Raw genomic sequence first — 10,629 nt, forward strand, 5'->3', positions numbered from 1 at the left:
CCAAATTTTCATGAGTTGTACTTGAAGTTCTTGGAGAAAGTTAATTAAAGAATGCTGAATAAGGAGATTGTCAAAGCTACTTATGAGAATTGCAAGGTGCCTTAGCAAAACTTTTTTGTTACCCCTGGTTGTCATTGTCACCATACACTTTTTCCAATCTCCCATAGACATGAACGAATGAGGTCCAGCCAGAGCTTCTACAAGGGATCTTCAAGTACTTGGAATGCAGTTTTGTCATCAGGAACATCGAACAACAATTCAAATACACTGAGGTGCTTTCGACTCCTTTAAAAAACCAACCATCCACTCTTTTTTTCAACTTCCACAAAAAGAAGTGTGGCTATAAGCACGCCAATGACTACTAAATATTTTTGAGGAAGACAGTTGCACAATAACTGAATAAAAATTTCTGCAACCAGCCATAAGGAGGTGGTGGTAGTGGTAGTGGTAGTGGTGGTGGTGGTGGTGTTGGGCCAATTCAACCCCTTCTTCTAAAAGTTGATCATATCAGATAAATGTGACAACACATTGCTCAATGTAATATTTTGGTAACATAGCCGATCATGCTTCCGGTTGTTTCGATTCTCATGTTTAAGCAGCCGCCTTGGCTTTAGACTTCTTTCCTTTCATCTCTGGCGCTGGGCTATTCTGGAAGGGAAGGAAGGCAGTACTCATGAAGGGTTGTAAAGGTGCCGGAATCTCAATGCCATCTTCCTTTTGGTAATTTTCAAGAATACAGCAAATGGTCCTTTCTGTTGCTGTGAGGGTAGAGTTCAACAAATGACTACCTATTTTTTCTTTCTTTTGCGGAGTAGTGCGGAGTCCACCTGCTTTCATGAATTACTAGGAAACTAATTTTGTAATTGTAATTGTAATTGATTGAATGAAGGATTGGAATTGAATGAAGGATTATAATTGAACAAAGGATTGTAATTGAACAAAGGATTGTAATTGAATGAATGAATGATTATGCAGGTGGTAATTGAATGAAAGAATGATTGTAATATTTTTTTAAAATAGAGGAATTAGCTACGGATTAAATCCATAGCTATAATTTTCAGACTTAGACCTACGGTCATACTACGGACTAAAACCGTAGCTATAGAGCTATAGAGTAGTTTAAAAACTCAGGATAAGGATTTTGCAATTTTAGACTTTGGTTGCTAGTCTTCTATTTCTTTCATGGAAAGGTAGATGAGCACACTAGTTGATCTTTGTTAATATGGCATAAATCTATACAAGCCAAGGATCTCAGGAATCACTTGTTTGAATATGTACATTAATAAATAGGGCCGACAAAAGATACAGATTGTCAAATATGTTAGGCCTATTGTGGATTGCACACACACAAAAATTCTCCAGATCAATGAAAATTCCAAACATGGTCCCATAATATAAGCTTAAGGAAGAGAGTGTAGCATATCAAAGGTGTTTTATATTTTATAGTGACTATCAAGGTTGATGTATGGCATACTTGAATAAGGAATGCATTCCAATGTTCTTGCAAATTATGGTGAGCAGTTTGGCTCCTTTTATTCGGAGAACATACCCATAGCCTGCATAACAATCTTGCTTAGCTTCAAATAAATATCTGGGAAACTTACATATTTCAATGCGTTCATCATATTGACAAGGCTAAAGCAACAAAAAGGACTTGATTATTTGCCAACAACGCATTTACATTCAGTTACACATGCAATCCACATTCAACCTGTTAATCATTCAATTGCATATTCAATCCACATCTAAATCACATATTCAAAATCCAAATCCTGCCCATATTGATATATACCCATTCTTTCTTCTTCTTTTTCTAAAGGTGAAGCACACCACCCAAGATTATTGAGTGGAAATGCTCTATACAACTATTCAGGTGGACGCCAACAAAAAGGGCAGTAGTCACGCCTATTATTTAGAGCACTTGTACAAAAAATAAAAAATAAAAAACTATACAGGGCTAAAAAAATTAAAAAAATATAACAGACCCACAGAACAAGCCACCAATCTGGTACCCCAAAACTGATCTAAATCTTCAATAACACCCACCAACTACCATCCCTATAAACCAGCTGCACACCACAATAACACCACACCAAACCCACAACAGCCCAAGACAAAACGACCAGGGTAGCTCCTATCCAAAACTTGCACAACATCAGCTACAGGACAATCGCAGGGAGCAAAAGAAGGCCACATTGATTTGAAAAGAACATGTTGCTTCTGCTACTACATACAGGGGCTGTTGTTGAAAACCATATCATGTCATACATGGAGAGCCATGAGGGCTGCGACTGCTTCCAGCTATGAAGCTACATGCAGCTTAAAAACCTAAAAGTGCTGAAGAGCAATTGAATCCTCTCATACACATCTTGTACCATCATTTCAGACATGTAGAATTTACTTGCAACATTATCAACAAGAAAAAATCATAAGGTAAAAAGCATTCTATGCAAATAAAGTAGAAAAGCAGTTACAAATTGGCAAAGTATAATGGATGATACATAAGCAATTAGAATTTACTAAAACATTACATACATGAATACAGGTAATTCAAACTATGATGTCTCAATTAGATATATCATGAACAAAATATTACACTTTGTTCGTTATCCATAAATAAGATTTTTGAATGATTATTGGATGGCTAAAATGGAAAACATTGGAAGGTCTTATTGAAAAACAAGCATCGGCATTTTGTAATGTACAAATTTAACTTCATATTTTTGACGAAATTTAGGAACAAATTTTGACTTTTGACAAATTTGACGACAAAAGTCTTATGGAAGTTTTGACCCCACATGGTTGAGAACTATGACAAATTTGACAACAAAGGTCTTATTACAAGCACATATATTACTAATTTTGACAACAAATTTGACTCCAAATTTATTGACAAAATTCCGACTCAATAACTTCAAGTGGCTTTTTGCTATTAGTAAGGCTAGCATAGTAGGTGGAAAAATGGGTGCTTACTAAAATCAGCTGAAATTTTGTAACTTGCCAACCTATTTATATCATAGCTCACCTTCTAAATGGAGCGCCTTGATTATTTTTTTTGCAATAGTCCACCTGATGGATGCCTTGCATATTTGAATACCATTATGGGAGTTCCCACCAAAGAAGCCAAATCAACATCTCTTTTGATTTCCCACCTCAAAATTCCACATAAGTGGAGAAAACATGCTTGTGAAAATCAGATCCTTTCCACCTCAAAAAGTCCCATGAAGGATATGGATGGCGCATCGGTCCCTTCCTACCTTAATATCGCAAACTTTTGCACACAAAACACAAAATTTCTTCTTCTTTTTCTTTCGTTCTGTAAAGAGAAAAGAAAGTAAATAGATTCCACCAATCAAGTTGCAATCTTTTGGCTTTTATAAGAAGAGTTAGAACATACACTCACCTTTGAGGAAAGAAAATCTATTTATTCAAATGTAGGTTGTGTTCTTCACACTGTGACGGTTGACTCTTATCACATGGTGCTGTGATAACTGCATACAGGGATTTCAAATTTCAATGAATAAGACGTCTCACTATATTGAAAATTAAAAAGTTCATTCAATACTATGAATGATAGACATTAACAGTTTTACCTGTTGAAATGCAATACTTCCTATAGATGTATCTTCACGTAAATGTGCCAATTGCAGGTTGCTTGAGGGAATTTGCTTGTTCAAGTTTGTACTTGGTTGGTAAGCAACCAAAGGACCACTAATTGATCCACTAGGGCCGATCTTAGGTATTCCAAAACGACTCAGACTGGTACCAATTGAAGTCTAGCATAGTAAAAACACAATAATGAAAACTTTAATGAGCACAACTTACATGAATGTCGACTCCTATAAATGTTACTCTAATATTAGAAATATACAAAATTAAATCGCACTTTTACCTGTGGTCTAATGTTGAAGAGATTTTGTTGAAACATGCCAGAATGAGGTGCTTGGTATCGAAATTGAACCAGTGGTGCATTTATGGACCCACGAGAGGCAGGAGTGTAGCCAATCACCATATGATGATCGGGTCCTACATGGGATCCTATCGGTACTTCTGAGGGACTCATGACAGCAATATGTGTACCCTGATGGAGGGAAAAAAATCAAGAATTTAAAGAACATAAACATGTGACATGACAAGATTTGGTAAATAAGTTCTCACTGATACCTGATTAAGATGACTCAGTTCAGGAGAAGGAATTGAATAATTTGAAGGTTAAAATGAAGTAGGGTGCATTATGTTTGGTGCTTGAGCAGTTTCTCGTCTCTCTTGATTTGCTTGTGGTTGAACGGATTCAATACGAGATTTTTTCTTCCGTACTTTATCCAACGGATTTTGATACACACGACGGTTGCCCCCAACTCGAGGCTTTACTTTAATCCCACTTACAGTTTGTGAATTTTGGCTATTAACAAAAGTAACTTCTTTTTCAATAGGCTCAGGGTGTGTTGTTTCTATATTTATGCTTTCAGTTGGCTCATGGCATGCACTTTTAGTATCAACGTTTTCATTTCGTCTAGAGTGCGCACGTCTAGTCTCTTCACTTTCGGTCGGCTCATGGTGTGCGTGTTCAATCTCTATGCTTTCATCAACGGATTTAGATGACCTTAGTGGAGGTTCCTTCATCCCTTTCATACATTCCATCATTTCATCGTGGAATTTATCTGTGTATTTATCAGAAAATTTGAACAACTCATCATGTTCCTCAGCCATTGCTGCAATTCTATGAAGCTTGCTACACAAATATTTGTACCGCTTACCTAAAACAATATTATACTCGCCTTTTGTTGGTACCCTGGTATGATCTCTACCAAAACCTTCTTTTGCATCTCTTCTCCATCTTTTCATAATATACCGAGGATCAACTTCTTTTATATTATAAAAATCTAAAACTTTCAATGCATGACTACATAGGATCCCCACAAACTCAAATTTCTTGCAACTACACGTTATTGTACTATCTAAAGAGTCGAATCTAACAGTACGTCTTTCATCTTTATCATTATATACACAATAATATGCAATCGTGCCAAATTCACCACATTTAGAAATTGAATAACGAAGATGTTTCTTATACTCTTCTTGAAACATTTCAAATACCTCTGGAGTGTACACCTTTGCCATTTCATTTAAAATCTTCACATCAAGAAACATTACTGGGGTACTTTGCCTCATTTTGAAATCAGCCATGGATTCCTTGTATCGTCGACTAGCCACTGCCCGTTCATAATGGGTGAAGAAACGCAGAAGATCGTATTTAGAGTTCAGATAATTTTTCAATAAGTTATTCATGTTTTCACTTCGTTGTGTGCTTTTCATGTCTGCACAAAATGTATTTCTTCCATAAACTAAAGCCCATTTTTCTTTTTCCTTAAATAGATTTTGTAACTACTTGTTATCCATTAAATTGTACTTCAAAATCATGTTATTCCATGCAGTTAGAAACTCTTCCTCGTACTCATAATCATATATGCATCTATTCAAATCATGTTCGAAACTTGTTGAACCTTTAAATACATGACTAAGGTGCTTGGCAGCATTCTGATAGATATGCCAAATACATAGGCGATGATAAGTTCCTGGCATCACTGAAGCTATTGCATTTGCCATTGCAGCATCTTAGTCAGTAAGGATTGTCATCGGTTGTTTTCCAGACATAACACTCAAAAACGTTTCGAACAACCACTTGAAAGATTCAATCGTTTCATCGTATAGCAAAGCCCCACCAAATATTATAGTTTGCTTATGATGATTCACCCCAATAAATGGGGCAAATGGTCGTCCATAACTATTTATTCTGTACGTGGTATCAAAACAAACCACATCTCCAAAAACACTATAGTCCATTATTGAAATCGCATCTGCCCAGAATATATTCGTGATCTGATCATCTTCATCCACTTGTATTGCATAAAAAAAAGATGGATTATCCGCTTGCATTTTTTGAAAGTATTGTAAAATGGCCCCTGCATCACCCATTTCCATCACTTTCATTCGCTTTTTCCGCAAGTAATTTTTGTAGTCAATGGATTGGAAACCCAGATTCTCTCGACCTCCAGATCGTCTCCTAAAATATTCTACAGCCTCCCTAGGTTTTATTCTCGAGCCATCAGCATTATCCGCTTCATCTTTTTGAGCATCGGTCATGCCTCTGTGTGACCTTAACATGTGTACCTTTGTTGGTGTGATAACTTCATGGTTATGCTCTGCAACAAACTTAGTCACACTATATTTTCCATTCATCTGAAGCTTAATCATCATGGATGCTAGGCAATTAGTTCTTGTAATCGGACGCTTAAATTTTGGAGGCTCACCTTGTTTTTTGTCACATTTTTTACCTTTTTTAGAGCAACAAAATCTTCTCTTAAGTATGATGGTATCATCATCTGCTTTCTTCACCCATCCCCTTCGAGCACTGAACCCTGTATTCTTAGCATATCGATTGTAAAACTGAAATGCACTCTCGTCAGAAGAAAACTTCATACCTAGTTCTGGCTCTTCATCTAAATTCTCATTTACATTGACCAATACATGTTGACTTGCTTCTTGGACATCTATTTGTTGGCTTGCTTTTTGAACATATATTTCAGTGTTAAAATCTAACCTTCGACGTGGCTCATCAAATGCATGACTCTTCAATGAATTACCATCCATTTTACCAATCAACCTTCAAAGTAAAAAAGCATTCACCAAGCTTGAATTTGTGGATCATGCCCCGGTTCATGTTTTTCCTTAATCATACTCTTCACTTTCCCCTTCCTGCACATTATAGAAAAATATAATTTATATTTGATTTTAACCCAACCCTTGAAAACAATAGCTCTGTAAGTTTTTAAAACTATAACATATCAACTTCATATTTCGTGCCATCCCTAATCCAAAGCCCAATTGGTGTTTTCATCTTCCAACAAAAAACGTAACAACTTACCTATTTCAAAAATGCTGAGGCTCTCCTTACTGGCCCACCATATGATGATCTAGACGATTCCAAAAGCTCACCCCATACATGGACCACTTGGGAAGGAATCTCAACGACCAAAGATGCTAACCATCCAAAAGAACTGCTCATATGAAATTTCGACATTTCTAACCAACCTCTGTATTGAGTCTCATGGACTGAGATAAAAGTTTTGCCATGTGACCCACATACAGTGGGGAATTCTAAATGATTGAATTGTGGTAACAGGCAAGCCTCAGCATTTTTATACCTGTTCATCTATCTATAGAGGGAGAAGACGGAGGGAGGGGAAGAAAAAGAAAAAGAAAAATGCAGCCTTCTCTTTCCCACCAACATGTCACATGTTTTGAACCCCTTCCTTACTCGAATTTCACGATAACATTATGCTCTCAAGCCCCAAAATCTGGGCTACTCATCAGGTAGGTGCTAACTTTTTTTTTTTTCAGACAAACGAATACTTCATTTCATCTAGGGAAGAGCACAAGGCTGTACAAAAGAGGATTTCAGGTAGGTGCCACTTTGAACAGCCCTCCAACAATCAATTTGAAAACAAAAATGGAAAAGAAAAAGGCAAAAAAGAAAAGAAGAAGAAGAAGAAGAAGATGCTAAATTTCCCAAATTAATTTCCACATTCAGGTTGGAAAATCCCCAAATTCTAAAATCTACCTCCGAAGTTGAAAAATCCCCAAATCCTAAAAATCGACATACAAAGCTGAAAAATGACCAAATCCACATTCGAAAATGATAAATCTCCAAATCCCCATGCTGTTGCAAATAAGATTGAGAGAGAGAGAGAGAGAGAGAGAGAGAGAGAGAGAGAGAGAGAATTAGACAGACCTGATGTGGAGTGTTTGGGTTTCTCTCAGACAATGGAGGGCTCCTATGGTGAGAGGCTTTGGATTCGAGGTCCGATTCATGCGTCGGGGTTAGCACGCCATGAGATGCAACAGAGACATGGCGGTTGCTGTTGGATTTGAGAGAGGGAGAGAGAGAGAGAGAGTGGGAGAGAAATGGGTTTTTGTTGGACTCGAAAGAGGGAGAGGCGGGAGAGAATTCGGATGCTTTCTCATCGAGCAAGTACTCGGGTGAAACGGGCCGTAACGCCGTTTGTAATAGTCATTTCACTTACCTCGATAGCTGTGATGGGGCCTACTCTGACGCACCAATGGAAAGGCGCCAACTATGAGCACCAGCCCAGGAGCTACTGGTGGGGGGACTAGCCAATCCGCGTCCTATGAGTGTAGGCATGTAAGCCCTTAAATTCCCTAGGTTGATAGTTTACACTTTTTAGTCTCTTAGAACGGAAAAGCAACAACAAAAAAGATTACTATACACAAACAAAGTGCTTGGTTCATATCTTTAAATGACCAAGGATATGAGTGCATTTGATGGTTTTAAAGTGAAATCACTATAATGTAGCGGTTTGATGAGGACCTAAATGAATAGGTAGCTAAATCTAAGGCCGACTAGATATTTATGTGTTCGTTTTGACAAAAGGGCGAGTGTAATTTCATGAATAAATGAATAAAGATTACTTTGTTGTAAAAGATCATATAAGTGTAAGTGTGCATGTCAAATCTTTATACAATTAATAACTCAAAAGGAAAATAAAGCAATAACACATAATGAAGTGAAAAGACTGATCTACCCCTAAAAAATGCGTGGGATATTACATACTAACCATTTTAAAAGACATTTCATCCTGAAATTTAAACATACATACCTACCATATGAAAGAGTAATGATACTCCTTTCTAGTTATGACATGCCTAGGTGTTCACTATGTTCCATGTGACTGAAGTTTAGGTATGCATAAGTGCGTGTACGTGCCTACACGAACTCATTTTATTACATTTTCCCCACAATTGAACTAAAATCACAACCCCACGAAGAAGAACCCCTCCAAACCCTAATCATAACCCTTCATATATGAATGTCATTTCTTCTTCATTTTTATTTTTTATTTTTTATTTTCATTTTTCCTTTTAGAGGTGCGGGTTAGGCTTAGGCTGAGCCCTTCATGAACAAGTTGGGCTTAGTTTAGGCTTATGTTGAACTTGGTGGCTAGGCTTCGATAGAACCTGGCCAGTGGTAACACGGCCCCTTAACACCCCTACTCCTGCAAGTTGTATGAGAGCTGTTGAAAGTAGGGGTGTCAGTGGGCTAGGTTGGATTGTCGGGCTTTTAAGCCAAGCCCATCTCTACCTGGGCTTGGGCTAGAGTATTAAGCCTGAGGGTTGGGCTCGGAATTCAAAATTGAGTCCATTTCAAAATCGAGCCGAACTTGGACACAGATGTCGGAATGCTCCCTTCTTTTTAAGAATCGGGGATTTTTTGAAAACTTAGGGAGTTATAAAATGAATTTTGTGGTGAGGGATTTTTTAAGAACTATTATTTATTTTTATTTTTTAAAATTCTTATCTTGAATGGAGGGAGAAGAAACTGCAGAAAAATGGACCCGTGATTGGTTTTCTTGGGAGAAGAGGGAAGCTTTGAATTTTATACTCTCCCTATTTGTGATTGACGATACATTGGAGCCGAAATTTTCAAATCAAACTGTTCATATGGTGGGCATCTCTCTGGAAGGTTTATAGATTAAATATTGTGGTTTTAATTTTTTTTTTGACTGTTTGATTAATTGATATATAATCTACAGTCAAGATAAACAGTAAACGAAATCAATGGTTTATACTTAATCATAGTTTTTTTAAAATTCTAATATTAAAATCATTAGATTAGATTTAGTTTTAGTTTTTTATGTTATTTATAGCAGTTTACATGATTTGAACGGTTTGTTTTTATTTAGGGGCCGTTTGATTTTTAATTTTTCTGGTAAATACAGGAAAAATAAGTAATTATGACTTCCTCCACCTGTTTGAAATTGACCAGCAAAATACTTTTCAAGTGCCTGCATCTTCAGGGAAATGATCTACGTGCTGTAGTGCTGCTGTACGTTAACTACACGTTCGTCTGTTATTTTAACCCATGATATGTAACACACGTGGAAATCTAAATCCTAAAGATGAGCCACACTATGATGGTCTCATCATTGAAAGATAAAGCTAATCCAGTTAGTTTTGGGGCTGGTGTTTTAAAGTGATCTGGCAAGATGGATGGACTGCATAGATAAAACACATGCATCATGCTAGGGCCCACCACACTGACCAGTACCGGCGTGGATTGCATCTTACCCCTGCAAACGGATTGGCTGCTCCCCTGCCACTAGCCCGCTCTGCGGGCCCTACTATGAAGTATGTCTTTTATCCCTGCCTTTCATCCATTTTTACAGCTCATTTTAGGGTTTGATTCCAAAAATGAGAGGGGTGGACCACATCACAGGAAAGCAATAGTGATTGGATATCCACCATTAAAATCCTCCTAAAGCTCACTTTTCATTTGACATCCAATCTATTGATTAGGTCATACACACTTAGATTAATGGAAAAACAAAGATCAGCTTGATCCAAAACTTTTATAGCCCCCAAAAAGCTTTTAATGGTAATTGTTCAATCAAAACTGTTTCCTGTAACGTGGTCCACCTGAGACTGGGATATATCTCATTTTTGGGATCATACCATAAAATAATCTAGAAAAGTAGATGGATGGCATGGATGAAACATATACATCATGGTGGGGTCCATAGAGCAGTAGCCAATCCGTTCTCCTTACCCCTG

Source organism: Magnolia sinica, chromosome 15, assembly GCF_029962835.1.
Source record: "Magnolia sinica isolate HGM2019 chromosome 15, MsV1, whole genome shotgun sequence".
Lineage (NCBI taxonomy): Eukaryota > Viridiplantae > Streptophyta > Magnoliopsida > Magnoliales > Magnoliaceae > Magnolia > Magnolia sinica.